Source organism: Melanaphis sacchari, unplaced genomic scaffold, assembly GCF_002803265.2.
Source record: "Melanaphis sacchari strain LSU unplaced genomic scaffold, SCAv2.0 Contig79_pilon_pilon, whole genome shotgun sequence".
NCBI lineage: Eukaryota > Metazoa > Arthropoda > Insecta > Hemiptera > Aphididae > Melanaphis > Melanaphis sacchari.
This window is the reverse complement of record NW_020271559.1, coordinates 1,093,627-1,112,514: the sequence shown is the minus strand read 5'-3', so window position 1 is coordinate 1,112,514 and position 18,888 is coordinate 1,093,627. Positions and strand designations below refer to the sequence as shown.

The following is an 18,888-nucleotide window of genomic DNA, read 5'->3' as shown; positions in this document are numbered from 1 at the left end:
ATTTATATCATAAACTGTTTGTCCTTTATTATTTCAGACGTACAACACATGTTAAAAACAAACGATTATTTACTATAAAATACTATAAAACTTAATAAAAATTCATATGCACGTCATCTTATGAAGAAATTGCAATAATAGTGCGCAAAAGAATCTCGCAAAAAAATATATGCCTAACTCACGATTAAAAAAAAAAGTTTTTTGAAATTATTAAAACGATTACCCTCAATGTCCCGAGTCCCGACATACAATATTAAAAGTTTTATATAGGACATTAAACTCATGCCATCCAAGTACTAAAATTTAAAAGAGTCTGCTGCAAAGCTCTTAAAAAACTTATATATGTATATGTATACTATATAATATACAATATACTATGTGCTCATACACGACTCACGTCTGAATAATCATAAAATCGTATCTTGAGACAAATATTTTATTTGTATGCATATTTACGTATATATATATAGAGTATTAAAATATTGTTATATATACAATCTACATATACAATGTAATCGCATTTGATTTACATTCACGTTAAAGGAATGTATTGTGCTGACTTATAATGTATTATGTATAGGTACAACTATGAGTAGTGTAGTAATTTAAAGAGTTAAATAATATTATTTAAATGAAATGGTGTGATATTAAATAATACTAATAAAAAACCTTTAAACAATGTACAATATAGTCAATTTGATGTTAACATTTTATTATTGCCATAGGCTATGTGTTTTAATAATTATTACGTAAATTTAAGTCGTTGTAGACTTTTTTATTGGGGATAGACATGTCCTCATACTATAGTTAAATAAAATTTATAGTTAAAATCATGCATCGGCTTTATTTTAGTTTATTTAGAACCATTTTCTTTTTTTTTTAATTTGTTGGACGATGGTACGGAGTCCCAGAAACTTTGCCATGTCATATTTATTTTATTTCTAATGGATATATTTATGTTGTTAGTCGATATATTGGTGATTGTTGGGTGCAATATGGTTTTAGTCGCTGTATTTGCTGACTTTTCAGCCATCTCGTTACCATTAATGCCAGCGTGAGCTGATACCCACAAAAATTCTATATATTTTTTTGTAGAATATAATTCGGTTTGAATGTCTTGGGTTATTTCATTTGTTGATAAGGGATTTTGGAATGCTATTAAAGCGCTGAATGAGTCGCTTACTATTAAAATATTGTTATTTGAAGTGGTCAGATTGGTTAATTTGATTTTGTTTCTCAGATGGCGTAAGATACATTATTATTTTAAAATATTTATAAAATTCTAGAGACTAAAATCTGATTTAATAATTCTTAGTCTGTTCAAATAACAGATATAAAAAGCTTCTATGTTTCAAAATATTTATTTTATATAAATGAAAAAATAAAATATTGTAAAATAAATAATCCAAAACGTATCACAGTGCAATTTTTTTAAATTAGCCTGGTGTATTTAGTAAACAACAATATATCATAATGACATATGAGACATATATAAATAGTAACTAGTTTTGACCAATTAAAATTTACTGCCTATTGTTATTAAAAATAAACTTATATAAATTATTTAGTAATTTAACTTTAAACAAAAAAATAACTAAAAATTAACTTATTTAGATAATCAAAATATTGTATTTAATAAAAAAAATCTATCGTTTTATAAAAAAACCATAAATTTTTTTTATTAGGAGTCAAATATAGCTTGTTATAAAGTAAGAAATTGTAATAAGTATGTAAAAGTTTATAAAAAAATGTGGCTTCATGTTAAACTTTTTATTTTAATTCTGGTAAAAAAAATATATGAAAAACCTTGCATTATAATTTTAAAACCTAAGGTATAAAAATTAAAAACTAAATTCATTTTTAGATTATTAATTTTAGTGGTTTTAACAAATGATGTTAAATATTCAAATTAAAATGATAATATGAATATCTTTTTATTATTTTTAAGCATCATTTTAATTAACAAACAATGTATAATTATACTTTACTTTTTTAAGTTGAACAAATGAAAAATAAATAGAAAAATTCAAATGACTCTAAATAGTTTAATTAGAGTTATAATATTATAAACATTTCATAAGATTTAAACAATTATTATTTTACATAATTTGTAAAAATTTCAAATCTATATAGATAGAAGTTTTTAAATTATTACAGTAAAAAAATAAAATATTAATTTTGTCAAAAACTGTATTTTTATGTAAAAGTATTCACATTTTTCTTAATTTTTATTCAATTGTCTTTTAAATTACTAAAAAATTATTTTTTTCTACTAATCGCTCCTTCTCATTTCAAAGTAAAAGTTAAATCCGATTAAATAAAAATCATCTTCAAGATTGATGATTGAAGCTTTTTACTAAATTAAAAAGTACTTTCAGACACACACAAAAAAAAAAAAATTATAAAACCAACAGTTACATTTTGATCAGAATATGAAGTATATATTTATAAACAATATATAACTGTATATTCTGAATATTTCTATTAATAGTTTAAATACATTTGATAGTCTGGTTAAATGTACTTACCGTTCATGGTGGTAGTTGAAGCAGATCGATCTCGTCGTACAAATTGAGTTTGACGTTACTATAAAAGTCATTTTATTTTATCAGAATACAATTTCATTAGATAATAATATGCATAAAAAGTGTATACTTATGTAGTTGAGTTTATAAACTTTGAATAACATTTAATACTATGTAATAAATTGTATTATCTTTAAAATTTATTACAAAACTGTTGGACCCTTTTTTTGCCAATCATGTTAGAATTTGAAGTTACACTAATAGCATGTGTGTGTTATTAAATGAAAATAGTATAATAACAAAAAGACGAAAATTAAATTGTTTCGTTAACACTTTATTTTCATAAAAATTATCAAAATAATTCAAAAAAAAAAAAGAAAGTTGGTGCAGTCCTAGACAACCTCATTATATAATATTTATATACGTATATTTAAACTGATTCATTGTGTTCTTGTATATTGAATAAAGTGTTTAGAGTGAACATTTTGTAGTTATTCAAATCATTCATGTAATTTCTGTAACGTATCACATATCTAAAACAATATATCGATATAACAACATTCGGTGGAATTTTCAAGAGAAGACAATATTATACATATTATATTACGGTTGCGTTTTCTCGAGTATGAGACAACTTTCTACGATCACTTTTCTTCAGCTAACAATATTATTATGAAGCATATATAGACACTATATAATGTAGTATTATGCTATATATAAAGTTTGAAACATACAATTTTTGTTTTTAAAAAATATAAATACATTAGCTAAATAGTATTGTTGGGGTTTCAGAAGAATCTATGTATAAAATATATTTCACCGTGTTAAAATAATTTATTGTTGTTTAATCAAATCATCCAGCTTAAGGTCCATATTTGTTTTTGTTTGATATATATGTCCATACACAATAGAAGCTAATATACATATACACAATATGAGTGTTGAAGTATTCGTGTATTTGTAGTCATAGCCCCATCATTTTAACACCAATACATTCCAATGTTTAATGTGGAAATAGCTATATTTATAATCAGATTGAGTATAATTTACTCATAGGTGGATAAGTTGTAAGTTGAGAATTAAATTATTTGATACACATTACTATTTATCGACTAAAAATTAATAATAATGGTCAAAAGTTTTATCAGTTTTTTCTAAAAATTTTGAGTTATGAAAAATATTCAAATTTTATAATATTATCAATGATGTACTACAATACTTTTTTAAGACAAAATAAAGTTTTAATTATTCTTAATGATACAAAAAAATAAGATTTTTATTTGTATATGTTAGAACTAAAATTATGATATCACAATCATTGATATAATTTACTAATATACATTTTTATTTTTTATTTATTGAATTTAAATTCATATACATATGAGTACTGGGCCGCACTAAAAAGAATCGTGTGGGAGCCCAAGAATTCTGGTTTCTAAAATAATTATAAGATAATAAAATATAAAAATAACTAATAACATTACTATTTTATGTACTTGATTAAAATTAACATACCTATTTATTAATAATAATTTTTTTCTAAAAGAGAACTGGTTGTTATTGGTTCTATTTTATAATTATCTACTTTTAATGAAGTACATGAATTAACTGAAACTGATTTTTATTTTTATAATTCAGTTACTTTCCCTTTATTATTGTTATAAAATAAATTTATATAGTTATCAATTATTAAAAATTAGAATTATTAATAGAGAGATTATTAATAATCATTTATGTTACATATTTATAATTATATATATTAAATAATGGAAAAAAGAAACTCAATAAATGTTTTAAAAAAGATACTATTTTATAATTAAAGCCAATTTTTAGATAGACTTATAGTATATAACAATATATTTGATAATAATACGAATACAATTTAATATTGTTTTCATAATTAATTTAAACAAAAATAATTATTATTTTTTATTTTGTATGTTTTCATATCTATAACCAAATACATCTTAATATGCATATATGATTGCATATAAATGACAAAATAAAAAAGTCATATTGCTTTACTATATTCAAAAGTAATTTTCTGTGACATGGGTCATATACAAAACTACAAAAAAATGATTTTATTGTACACATAAATCATAAGACAAATAAAACTACACATGTATGTTACGATCGATCAAAAGACACTACAACAAATGAGACATTTTTGAGTAAGAAAATAATACTTTTAGATGATAAAAAAAAAGTTGTGTTGTAAATTTTAATTCAAAATAAGTGAGTTATATGAATAAAGTAATATAATTTACAAATACAATACGCGACTGAATAAGTATTATAGTGTCAAAAATACGTTTTTAGAATTTTAATCTCTTTTATTATACTAGATGAATAATACAATATACAAGCAAACATTTTCTTTTTCTTTAAATAAGTATCTAATTAAGCATATTTTATTAAATGTCTAATAAATTTTAAATGTAAATCAAAGAGTAATACCAGATAAATACCTACTTAATATTACAAAAATATTAATAACTCTGATGGAACTTGTTAAACAAAACCATAATATAATTTTGAATAGTTTTTATTTTTTTAAAGCTTCATAATATATTCTGTATTTTAATATTTAAATTTGAAATGATATTTGATATAATTATATTACTTAGATATTATATCAAAGTAAAAAAAAATATAATTAATTCGATATACGTTAATTATTCCTATTAAAAACGTATAAGTCTATTGATTATCTGTTAGCTACTCGTGCAGTTGTGAATAAAAAAAAAATTAATAAATTAATATCTGTAATATCTATTGTATCGGAGTTGTCAATAAATGTTGTTTTTTAATAATAATTATTTTTGTATGAAGAAAATACGTATTTTTCTTTTATAAAAACATTGATTCAATTGTTTCACATGTGCCTTTTATTGATTTATAACTGTGCATAGTTTTTATATAAAACATTCAATTTATTTTTTAAATCTAATTGTTTTTAGAATATAACAAAAAAAGTAGTTCTGTGACCATGCAGTTTCATTTAAAGCCAATTCATTTTACAAAAAATAATGCACATTTCATTTGTTTCAATAGAAAATAATCAGATGTGTTTATTTAAAACTTAAAAGTTTTATATTTTATATGATACGGAATGGACTTGAACTCGCGTTTCATATAATAATAGTATTTTATAGACAAATATAATGTGCAGTTATATAATATATTTATTAATATATATATATATACTTATTTGAACGAATAGAATATTATGAATAGGAGGTATATATGTATAGTATATGTATATATTTATTATATGGTGTATTTATATAATGTATGTGCATTATATTATCAAAACGTAATAACTATCGTAGTCTAGGGTGGTCGTTTGAGAGAAACGAGGAGTATTATAGAGACATTGTAGTAGTGACTCTAAATGAATGGGGCACATGCCTTCTAGCACACTGCAGCTGTTTGCAGTGCCCGATACTATATTATTTGGTGTACCAGACGTGACTCAAATAAAAATTAAATTCATTTATTTGTTTAAGAAAAACAAAAAATATATATAAGTCGTGTTGTAACTGAAATCTATAAATACACAAGGAAAAGACATATTGGAAAAACATTTTTCTTCTTATTTTTATGAAATCAATAAGATATTAATTTACATCTCAATATTGTGTATAAACGTGTACGAATATAGTATTGTTCATACACTGTAACAATGATTTATTTCATTATTCAAATGCATTTCTATAAAAATTGTATCTTATAACATGTGTTTTTTACTTAATAAATCGACTCAATCGCCATAACATAAATAATTATATAAAACGGAACTGTTCGAATTTAATTTAATTTTACTTTTATGATTATTAACATCGGTGGTAAATATAATTATAAACAGTATTATACATAATAACATATTTTTGACATTGTATGTACATAATTGTTTAACGAGATTTAATAACTCAATAACAACTATTTACAATACCTATCAAAAATTTTATTTTATTACTTTTTTTATTAATCATACGATAAATTCATAGTTCTAAACGATATTATCTACTTTGTATGTAAATAACATTAAATGCCAATTGTAATGTTCGGGCGTGAAATAAAAATCGGAAATAGAGGGTTATATATTTTTTTTTAAAATCATTTTTATAATAGATAACAAATAATATTAAAGATAATATTCGATAACAATATTAATAATTTAATTCCAAAATGAAATTGAATCTCCTTAGCTTCCTTAGTTGGATACATGCCTGATTATATTGATTTCATTAAATTAAAATTAGATTTATTAAGTTACTTACTCAATAACGAAATACACTCGACACTTACTATATATAGCAAAGTGATTTTCATAGGTTTTACATATTTATATTATTATTTAAAAAAATGTTACGTTTAAAGATTAAAAAGTTGCATTTTAAATGATGCAATGCAGTGTCAACTGTAAAGAGAAACGGTCGTTTAATTTCTACAACAATACAAGTTGTCAGGTTTAAGCTGAAAAATTCAATAATCGCATTCTTAAGATTGTGTAGTAGTAGTGACCGAAAACTGATTTTGTTAAACTCTCATTATGAGAAAAACTATTTAAACTTTAACATAAAATATTATAAAAGTATCACGCGATACTACTTTTAATAGTATAACTAAATAATTGTAATATATTTTTTTTTACGTACGTAGACACTTTCTGCATTTAGAAATTGTATCGATAAGTATATATATATATATATATATATATATATATATATTTATGTTATAAAATCTTGAGTACTTAAATTTATTTAATTAAAAGTATTCAAACATTGACAAAAAAACTTGGAAACGTATTTGAAATATTTCCACATTGAATTTGTATTTAAAATTAAATACTTTTTATGTAATTGTATACAATATGTTCACGATAAGAGGTACCAATAAATATTTCGGTTGGGTGACCTTGTATTAAAATGGGTTTTTGGCGAATGAGAGGTAGTACCGAAATATTCATTTTCAGACAAATTGCGCGTGTACAATATAACTTTTTTTTTTTATGGCAACACCATTTTTTTCTACAAACTTAGATGGATATTTTTTTAGAACAATTTTTGTATAAAAAGTTTATATTTTTATTCAAAAAATTTAAATTTAACGATGAAATTTAATATTTACGAATAATTTGTTTTAACAACATTTTAACCGAGTTCAATAAATACACAAAATCATAATAATATGTTCGATGTTGTTAAATAATGGTTTTTCAGATAGATAAACATTTTTATTTTTAAATTCCTTTTATTTTCACCATTTATAATATTTATTATACATTTCATAATACAAATGAACATTTTTTTTTATAGAGATAACCAATTCTAAATACTTATGCTTCTTTTAACGAAAAATTAAAAATATTTTTTTGTGTGTGAATACTTAATCAAACTTCGAAATAAATAAAATACTGTTACCTATACAGAACTGATATTTTATATTTACACCAAAAGATAGTTTGAGAAGTTTTCAAGAAAATTAACGTTTAACGGGGTTATTTAGGAATACACTTTTGAAATTGATTTTAATGTAAAGTTTTTTAAATTTATTTTACAATGCTATTATTATTTAACATAATATTATTAACATCTAATGGTTCTATATTAAATTTGTTCTCTTTTTTTTTTTTTTTTTTGATGTGTAAATTTATGCTGAAATTAAACATAATTTGCATTTAAATATTATATTATAGTAACTAAAAATAGGTCTGAGCAACTCAGTACAAAACTAAAATACATAATATAATTAAAAATTTAAAACAGATGTTCACGGCGATTATAGCATGAATATACAACTGCTATTTATGAATTTAAATGAAAGTGATTAGCATTGATGATACAGAAAGAATATTACTTGTTTAGAATCATAATTAAATTAAATTTATTGCTACACAATAAATAATTATAGTGATATTTATCAGATTCATCAGATAATTTTTTGGGAGAAACTTTGAAAAATAACAATCAATTAATCCTAAGATAATGTATTAATGTATTATACATACAGATCCAATGTCAAATATTTTTTAAATAACAATTTAAGTTGATAGGTTATTAGAGATATTTCATGATCACGTAATCAAATCGAATACTTACGTGCATAGACGATGTTGTGTAAATATTTAATGTAATATAATCTTTTTTCAACTGGAACAAGATTGAGAAAATAACTAGAGTCTCCTGAGTGCCAATCTTATCTTCTGGTGAAAACAAACATAAATATAATATAAATAATAGCTATTTTAGTCGGATTAATGAAATCGTAATTTTAGTAAACTGTATAGAACTGTATATACCTATCATAATACTGTAACTTAAGAGTAAAAGTTCTATCATTTTTTTTTTTTTTTTTTTTAAACGCTCCAACTGTAATAATAATCAAATATTTTCATGTGGCAACATAGGTGAACAAATCACTGACCCATATATAGAGTGATAATTTTACTTGAAACAAATACTACAAACTTTTATTTAAAATGTGTTGTGGAAAGGAAGTAGGAAACGAAATTGCTTGTACGGTGTTATCGCATACGTATATGTATAGCAAAGAATGCGTATTTTAGAACAAGGGGAGTTTGTAAACAGTTAAATCAATACGCATGTGGTCTGGAAGGATATATAACTCCGAGAGCGTAAAGAAATTTAATGACTATTTCCGTAGGTACCGGACCCGAAAATCACGAAAACAGGAAATGTTCACTATGCTGAATTATTAGTAATCGGAAAAATATACGAGTATCTAAATTATATTTTACAAGAATTTCGATAATAGGGAGAGTCCGATCTCAAAAAAAAAATTTAAATTATAGTCCAACCTTTTTTTTTATAAATATGTAATATTACCTACATAGTGCATTAATATTGATATAAGTTTCCGGAAACATGAAACATAATAAATAATGTAATACTTTATTAGGTACATTCAAAAAAGAAGATTTACTAAAAATACTCATCTTTATTTTGGAATTTCAAAATTTTCAGAAAAATAATCCACTAAATAATTTACAATTGAAAAGGAATGTTTTCATTTGAAAAACAGACGTATATTTACTTCATTAAAATACTCATTAAATAACATAAAAATTTCAATAATTTTAAAACATGGTTTTTAAGTATTTTTAAAAATATTACAAGATTAAGATTTTAAGTATATTATCTAATATTGAAGAAGAAAAAACAGTGATCATAATTAGTGAATCATCCTGACTCCTGATCGTTCAGTATATAATGTACTATTTATAATATATATTTTTTAAGACAATAAAATTACATTAGATATTTAAAATTAAATATTTATAAAAAAGTAAAAATAATAATAAATAGAAAATAAAGAAAATAATAGAACACATAGATAATATTCATAGCTTTAAACTTATTTTGAAAATATTTATATTTATACTAAATAATCATATAGATATGTGTGAAATTAAAATATAATTTAATTTAATAAAAGTGAAAACCATAAAATTTAAAAGAAAATAATACAAAAACTTTATAATGTTAGATTATAAATTCATTAACAGAACACTATTTTTATAGTTATAAAAACGAGTTTTAGCTGCATTTAAAATTCATATTTTTAGTTTTTCATAAGCTTTTTATAAAATATTATTTAATTCTAAAATTATAGACATATCATAGATTTTATTAAATTATTTTCTTTGTTTTATAAATATAAATTATGATACATATGTATTATGTATACATTAAAAGAAGAAAAAACATTTTCATTAATATCAAATAATAATATTTTGGTTAAAAAAAAAAAAAAACCACAACTAGTTACAGACCGCGAATATAATTTTTATATCCGATTTCATCAATAATATTTTACTACTTATACTGTAAAGTATGTATAAGAATATTTTTGTCTCACTTATGTAGTCTAGTTAATGTACAGTTTTCTTTATAGGTATTTAAAATTGTTATAAATATATCATTATAAAATATTTTTTTTTGATAACATTTTTATTGATCAAATAAAATATTAGTAAGAATATTATCATAATAATATTACTCACCTATATCTAGTAATACCCACACAACATTAAATTTCATTTATAATTTGATATATGTAAACATATTTTAATTTGTATAATGATACTGCCATTGTTTTTGTAGTATGGTTTATTGGCAAAAAATATTGTCGTGATTACTTTTGTATTATTAATAAATAATTTGAAAAAATATGATAAAATACAGCTACATTAAAAAATTTTAGCTAGATACGTAAAATTTTATCTTGAATATTATTTTGAAAATAATATTATAAGTCAAAAAACTGCAGTTATTAAGCTTTATTTTTAGTGTAATTTTTCATTATATTGACTTTCTCATTTTATTTTGTGACGTGTTTTTTTCAAAAATAATCGATAACTCATTATCCATTCCTCTATCGTTTTAAATAATTCATATATTTTTTTTTATTATGTAATATATAATACACACATATAAATATATATATTATTAATTTTATTCTTGAATACGATTTAAATTATGTATTTATGTGTACTTACAGAACTGCAGAAATATAAACATGCATCATTGATAAATATGGAATAAAATCAGTGAAACGATTACGAAAGTTGTATTGAATCCATGAAAATAAGAATTATTTTTTCATCAAATATACTATTTTGAAAAAAAAATTCTTCCATCATATAATTACTTGGCGGTATGTATTATAGCATATTTAATATGTAGATATACTTAACAAATATTTATTGATTAATAACTCAACCAAATATACAAAATATAGTCCTGCAAGGATTATTAAGGAACTTAATTACAAATTACCAATTGTTAATCGGTATTCCGTATACCATGCGCTATAATTTTGGAGAAATTCTAAGTATATAATTATATTACATAAATAAATTATAATATTCTAATTATAAAATTAATATAGTAGTTGTAAAGTAACAAGTCCACAAAACCTGGCGGAGGCTAATCCGGATTCACTTTTCAGATGAAAAACAAAAGGTGGCATCGCAATCCGATTTTATGTGATTTATTTAATAATAACTTTTGCGATATTATTCGAAATAACAGCAATATTCGAATTCATAACGATCAGTATTATTGTATATTTTTCGGCTCAAGCTATTTTTTTGGTCGGTATTTATTACCTAATATTAACTCTATGGTACCTTCCTTTAACTATTACAGCTATAAATTTAAAAAGGATATCATTTTTCAAAAACATGATAAAATACATACTATCTACCAAAAATACCATGGCTACAACATAAAACGCCTTTTACTTTCTCATATTAGTGTAAATTATATGTTTATAATAGGATATTATGCTACTATAATATATTGTTCATTTTATGCATTGTGCTTTGCCCGTATAAAATACATTGTAATTTTAGTTATGAGTGCACAGATACAAAAATCTAAAGCACATTAAAAAGCAGTCTCGCATAGCTTTTGATAGTATATAGTTACATAAGGTTTCAAGTTTGCTGACTCATCATGTTAAGTATACCAAAGTTCAAATCTGACCTTCATTCAATTCAACCATTTTATTTTTTTCTGCTCCTTCTAATCGACATTTTATAGCATAAATTGTTTGAAATATATAGTTTTATATTGTTTGAACGCAAGAATGTGAATTATGTAAAATTTTCTAAACTGTACTATATAGCTTGTTCATCTCTTGTTAGTTTAAATGTAGATGTTCTTAAATAGCGATTTGGTTCATGACTAAATAAAACATAAGAATCTGCTAGACTAGGTGCTAAAAAACCACCGGAAGTTCAGTCAAATTTACAATTACAATCTATAACTTAAGATACCAATTTAACATCTAAAATTATTAAAATTATTTTGGCATAAAATTTGATTAAAAATTCAGTTTTTAAAAATGTTTTTTTGTTTTTTGAAATTTCTTAATTATAAATAGAGGTAGGAATAATATTCTTTTGCATATTTTTTTTTTTTAGTCTATGCAGTAAAATTTCGGTTTAAAATCTATAAAAGTTATGAATCATATAATTCAATGGCAAAAGTTTTTTTTGCATATTTGAGAATATTTCTAAGTAAGAGAATATTTTGTATAAAAAAGAATATTAGAGAATATATCAATTAATTTTATAGAATTTGGATATTTTGTATTGTATAGATGGAAATTATTAATAATATTAAATACATTTTTAGTCTGTTAGTATTAAGATAATTATAAATGGAATAACAATATGGAATGAATTAATAAGATTTTAAGTTAAACATTTTTTAAAGCTAAATTATAAGGTACTTACCAATAATTGTTTATTTAAATAAATAAATAAAAAAATTATATTTCAGTAAACATATAAAATTGTATCATAATTAATGACCTTTATATTTCAATTAGATTGTATTTTTTTTAAATATAAAAATATATTTTGAATTTATAAGAATATATTACTGTAAAAGTATATTTTTTGCATATTTAACTATAGTTTAAAAAAAAAAATATTTAAAGAATATTATCAATTTTTTAGGGGAATATCAGCATCATATTTTGGCTGTTTTGAAAGAATATTATTCTGACCACTAATAATTATAAACAAAAAATATCTTTCTGCCAATAGTAGTATGCATTTATACATTATAAACAGTTTAATATTCTTGATAATTGTACCAACTGCTTCACTAAATATTTCTTGAGTGTTTATGAAAATTATGATTGTGTCAATATTGTATTCAACAAAATCTACCAAAAGTCATTCACTTTGTTTTGGATGAATCATTTAAGAAATTTTGAATCTTTTAGCTTTTCTAAATTCCGCTTCTATAACTGGTCCAGATTTAATTTCAAACGTATTAATAAAATAATTTTAGATATATATATATTTATATGTATATAATATTAACACAATACATTTACTGTATCTGTTTAATTATCCTTCGCTATTGTTTTTCCTGATACGTATAAAACTAGCTACATTAAAGTTATTCCTAAATCTTTCACAGATCTGTCCAATATAATATTTGGTTATCAGCCACTATCTCTACTTTACCTTATAACTTAACTTTAATTTTTCATGTTTAGTATGTTATAAGTGCACGTTTTAAATATATAATACAAATTTGTTATACGTATATAGGTGTTTATTTCTTTTTATATGTTTATGTTTTTTTACTAGTATATTAAATTACCACCAGTTTACTTCACATTTTATTATTTTAGTGTTAACAAAAGATTGTTTTTATATATAACTGATATAATTGGTTTTGACTCGATTAAAATTAAATACATAAAACCTATGTATTATTATAAGTATTATAAGGTTACAAATAATAATAATTACAATAATAATTGATTTAATACTATTTTTTGTTTTGCGTAAAAGACTGTAACATGTTTGTAGGTCAAAAAGAGTAAGTTATACTAATGGAATATTCATAATTAATACAATATTGAAATCATTTTAATTAGAATCGTATGTATACAATTCGTATATATATATATAGTATACTTAATGTTTTCATAATAGTGTTATATTTTTGCTTCGCGAGTAGAGACTTGTGAATGGCGCAGATAAAATCTCCCAAGATCCACTTCCGAGAATCTAACTTTATGCTACATTACAATATATATATTATGTATGTAGGTATATGTTTATGTATATAATAATATTGTAGTATACTGCAGCTGTACAATATTGTTACCATCTGGTTTTTTTTTCTTTTTTTTTCGCTTTTTACGATCACGCAGCTCAGATTTTATGGTTATATACATTGACGTTTTTAATATTGTACATTGAAATCGTAATAAAATCATTTGTTGATAACCCTAAATAATATGGTCAATTTAATTAAATTATTCAAAATAAAAATGATGATTATTACATTAAATGTATCATAATTTATGATAACTTTACTATTTTAATTGTAGGTATACCTATTATTTATCACACAACATATGTTATAATCGATTGTATTATACTTAAATTAAAATAAGCTCTAGAATATTATTACTATAATTATTTTTTTAATTCATATTTTAAATTAATCAATTATTTTTATTCAAAAAATAATTTGGATCAATGCGTATATTGTATAATTATTTAAAGAAACTTTAAACTTCAAATATTTACAACAAATGTATAAAAACTGTGTAAAATTTACTTTCACAATCATCATAATAAGCAGTATAGATAATTAATATTAAAACCGTGTACAGTTAATAATAGTTTTTAAGAAGACGTTACATTCTTAAATATGTTATTTCCGATCTTACAAACAAGTAACATTTTAAATTTTCTTTCAATAGTTATTGTAAATTAATATTGTTAACTTTGTATATCTTTCGTTAGTTTTTTCAAATGTTTTAATTTTTAAGTAAGTCATGAACATTTTTAAGTTTAAATAATTTACATATTTATTACAACTTGGTTTTGATATTGTTAAAATTGATTTTTATTCACTTTAAAAAATATATTTGTATACTAAAATACAAACAATAAATAATTATGTTGATTTGACTAATAACCACACTAAAAGTTCAATTTAAATAAAATATTTTGTGTATATATTGTATATTTTTTTTTGCAAACACAAAATAATATATACCAATCTATTTTCTACGGAAATTTAAAATAAATATATATTAGTCATTAGACTACATGTCATGCTAATATGCTGTATCTAAATTTGAAAAATATCTTTGGATCTATTGAAATACTTAAATAAATCAAATGTAGATAAAACATAAATATTTTATTTTCCACGATACGTTTGCTTTTAATCGCATACTTAAATACAATTAAACACGTATACAATTTTACACCAATGACCTTGTTGTATAATTAAATTTTTTAAATAAACGGATAGATCATTGTTAACTCTACATTAATTGTTAAATGGATCAAGTTGAATTGAATTGGTGAAACGTTTTTAAATAGTTTTATATAGAAATCCAAAGTTATTGCGATGTACAAGACAAGTATCATAACTGTTAATTATGGAGAAAATAAAAATAATACCGATGCTTGGATACTATAATTTGAATTATGTAGTAAGAAATTGCATTCAAAAATTGGTCTAAATGGAAACTAAATTATGGATTCGTTTGTATTTCAAGATCAATTTTATATGTTGAATAAAATAACTTATTGAAAATAAGAGGAAAAAATATTTGTAAAATAAAATGTATTTTAATATTAAATTTATATAGAAAAAAATGATATCATTATCAAAAAAATGATAAGTTAAAAAGTTCAAAAATTTAATTTAATACAAGATCTTTAATTTTATATTTTCCTTATCATAAAATGTAGCAAATATAAAGACATATTTTTTTTTTTATAATCTTATGAAGTTAAAATAAAGATGACATTTATTTTGTTAAAATATCAAAAATGTATAATATTTTCAATGTATATACATTTTTTAATCGTGTAATATTATGTTCCTCTTATAATTTTTAAAAACTTGTGATATATTAATTATACAACAACTATTTTTATTAACATATCAAGTTAAATTTTACTGAAATTAAATATTTATATAAAAAATAAAGATTTTCGTTAATTATTTAGTGATTCGAAAATGTTATTCATAAGGACTTGAGTAAACAAAAATATTTTAAAAGTAATTAGATACATTTCAAGTTGTTTATACTATCATATTATTTACATTGTTTAACAGTATGTGTCGTTATTGACTTATTATGAACTAATATTGGCTAGTAATGCTTAAATTATTTATTATAATTTTTTTTTGGTAAAAGTTAATTTAACTTATGATATTAGTAATACAAATAAATTATTAGCTGCAACATAAATATGCATGCATAATATAATGTTTATCGGCATATGAATATATAAAAGTTAAAAAGATTATCTCTGCTTAAAAAAGTTTTATCATATAAAACGGTGATTTATTATCGAATTAAAATTAAATATATCCATTACAAGGATTTTTTCTGTTCACAATTTCAAAGTATACTGAATGTCTGTTATATAATTGAGTGATTTTGGTGGTTTTAATTTTTTACTCCGATGATTCGGTCATTTTAATCTGAGTTAATCAATTCTAATAAAATAAAATAAATTCAATTTTCTTATAAGCATTAAACAAATTAATGGTGATCATTTTTTAATTTATAGAAAGATGGTACTTTTTAAAAGTTTATTTTAATTGAACATTGATAAATTCATTTATGTACCAATAATTTTTATCTATTGTTAAGTTGAATTGACGCGTTTTAAGGTTAAGTATATAATGATAATACATTAACGACTAATATATTACAGATGAGCTAAATACTAGAATTCAAATATACAAGAGATAATAATTAACATTGTAAAAGACTATATAATTGCACTAGTATAGTGTAAATTTGAATTATTTCGTCTTAGGTACAGTAAAAAACTGAAGAAGAAATCGAAGTTAGATAGATTTCCTAGTGATAGAAGTCTACTTAGTGGACTGTTTAGTTCATAGTTAAATAGTTAATGATGTGAATTCTTACATAAAATGTAGAATTTTAGCGAGTGTTGAATTGATGTACGTAGAAATAAATGCGATCAAAAATTGGAAATAATATAATACATATACATTAATTAATTTATAAAAAAAAAATATATCAGATATTTTTTACAAAGAGTTGAATGAAAATTAAGTTTTAAATTAATTTCTTATGACTTAATTAAAGAGTCATCTAGTACGTCGGTTACACTTTTTTCAAATAAATATATCTCGTTTAATTTTTTTTTGTACTCTTTCGAATTTTTTTATGCGAGATCATAGCGAGGTTTCTTAAAATTGATGTATATTCCAATATGGGTCATACTAAAGCATAAAAAGAATTCTGAGACAATTAATGTCGTTGAAGATTTGGTAATTCTAAATAATAAGCCAATAGTTTTGATAATTTTAAGAAAAATCTGGTAGATATGGGTGGAAAATTATAGGTTGGATTGAAATGTAGAAACACTGAAGTTTCATACATTATCATACTCAGATTTTTTTTGCTTATCGAATAATCTAATAAGATTTTATTTTGAGTTCTATGAAATAATACCTTTGCAAATTTGCTTATATTAATGCTTAAACCATTTTCAGTACAACATTTGGAAAGTCTTTTCAGATTGTCTTGCAATAAAAAAAAATTTTTTACTCGATTACTTCATATTTCTATAGTATTATTTATTATCATCAATGAAGAGCTTAAATTTTTAAATTTAAAATATTTAAAACAAGTGTCATTATCGAAAAAAAAATATTTAAAATATAAACGAGATAGATAGATTACGGATAAAATTATGTTCGTATAAGATTTATGATTTGATTTGGCCTCAATAGTGTACATAATTAATGTAATTTATAAAATTCATAGTCATTTTTAGGGTAATTAATTTGTTTATATTAAAATTCTAGTAAAAATGTATCAATAACGAAGTATGATAATTTATAAAAAGTATTAACTATTAATGATAGATTATGTTTATTATAAAAAATACAATTTCACTTAAATTAACACAAACGAGCGTTCTTCGCATAATAAGTAATTTCCTCGAGAAAAATTAAAAATATAATTTTTGTATACAAGGATTTTAAAATATCAATGGTAGTGACGTTAATTTGGAGAGATTTAAATCAGTCAAGACTAAAAAAACATTTATTTTCAATGGCTATTACTGTTTGAACAAATTAAATCGAGTATACTATTATTTTATTATCTATTGGATTGTGTTTAAACACAATTGTAATAATGCAATTGACTTTTTTATTATGTCGGTTATATTATTCATTGAACCTTTAACTTTAAAGTATGTACCAGAGTATTTCAAAGAAATACAAGGCAGGTTGAAGTCATCTGTTATTATTAAAATATAATATAGGTACTGTATATACAAGTTATCGATTTCATTAAAGTATTTTTAGAAATATTCAATTGAAATACTAGTTGGGATGTAACAGGAATGTATTATGAACTGTATAAAATATTGTGAATAGTGTTCACAATTCAGGTCTGTGAAAGGGAAAAGATCTAGAGTAATATTTTTTTATGAAAGGCTATATGGTACTAAAGATAAGAATAATCGATTACACGAGACGCCTTTATCGAACGACGGTATTTATTATACTGTAATAATACAATCGATGAAATAATTTTTTGAATCCAATGACGCAATTGTAGTTTATTATTATTCACTGCATTCAAATGTTTAATTACGTTTTATTACCCTAAGACAAGATGTACAAAATTAATAGAATGTAATATGACACCCAGACTTGGTTTCATGTGTGATTTTATTTTTTATAATTATTTTAAAATTAAAGAAGTTACAGATCATCTACACAACAAAAATACTTTTTGATAATAAATAACGCTAAAAATTATTTTGACTAACATT

At 21.8% G+C, this 18,888-nt stretch overlaps 1 protein-coding gene across 3 annotated transcripts in view; it reads left to right on the top strand.

The window, feature by feature from the left end:
* The window catches only part of LOC112601473, a 107,087-nt gene that overhangs the window by 36,893 nt on the left and 51,306 nt on the right, over nucleotides 1-18,888 (top strand). For 2 of the 3 annotated variants that reach the window (XM_025349117.1, XM_025349118.1), the window contains exon 2: nucleotides 11,055-11,210. The exons of the other annotated variant lie outside the window; for it this stretch is intronic. The gene's annotated coding sequence lies outside the window, so the exon portion shown is untranslated. The remainder of the gene's footprint in view (nucleotides 1-11,054; nucleotides 11,211-18,888) is intronic. 3 annotated transcript variants of the gene reach the window in all.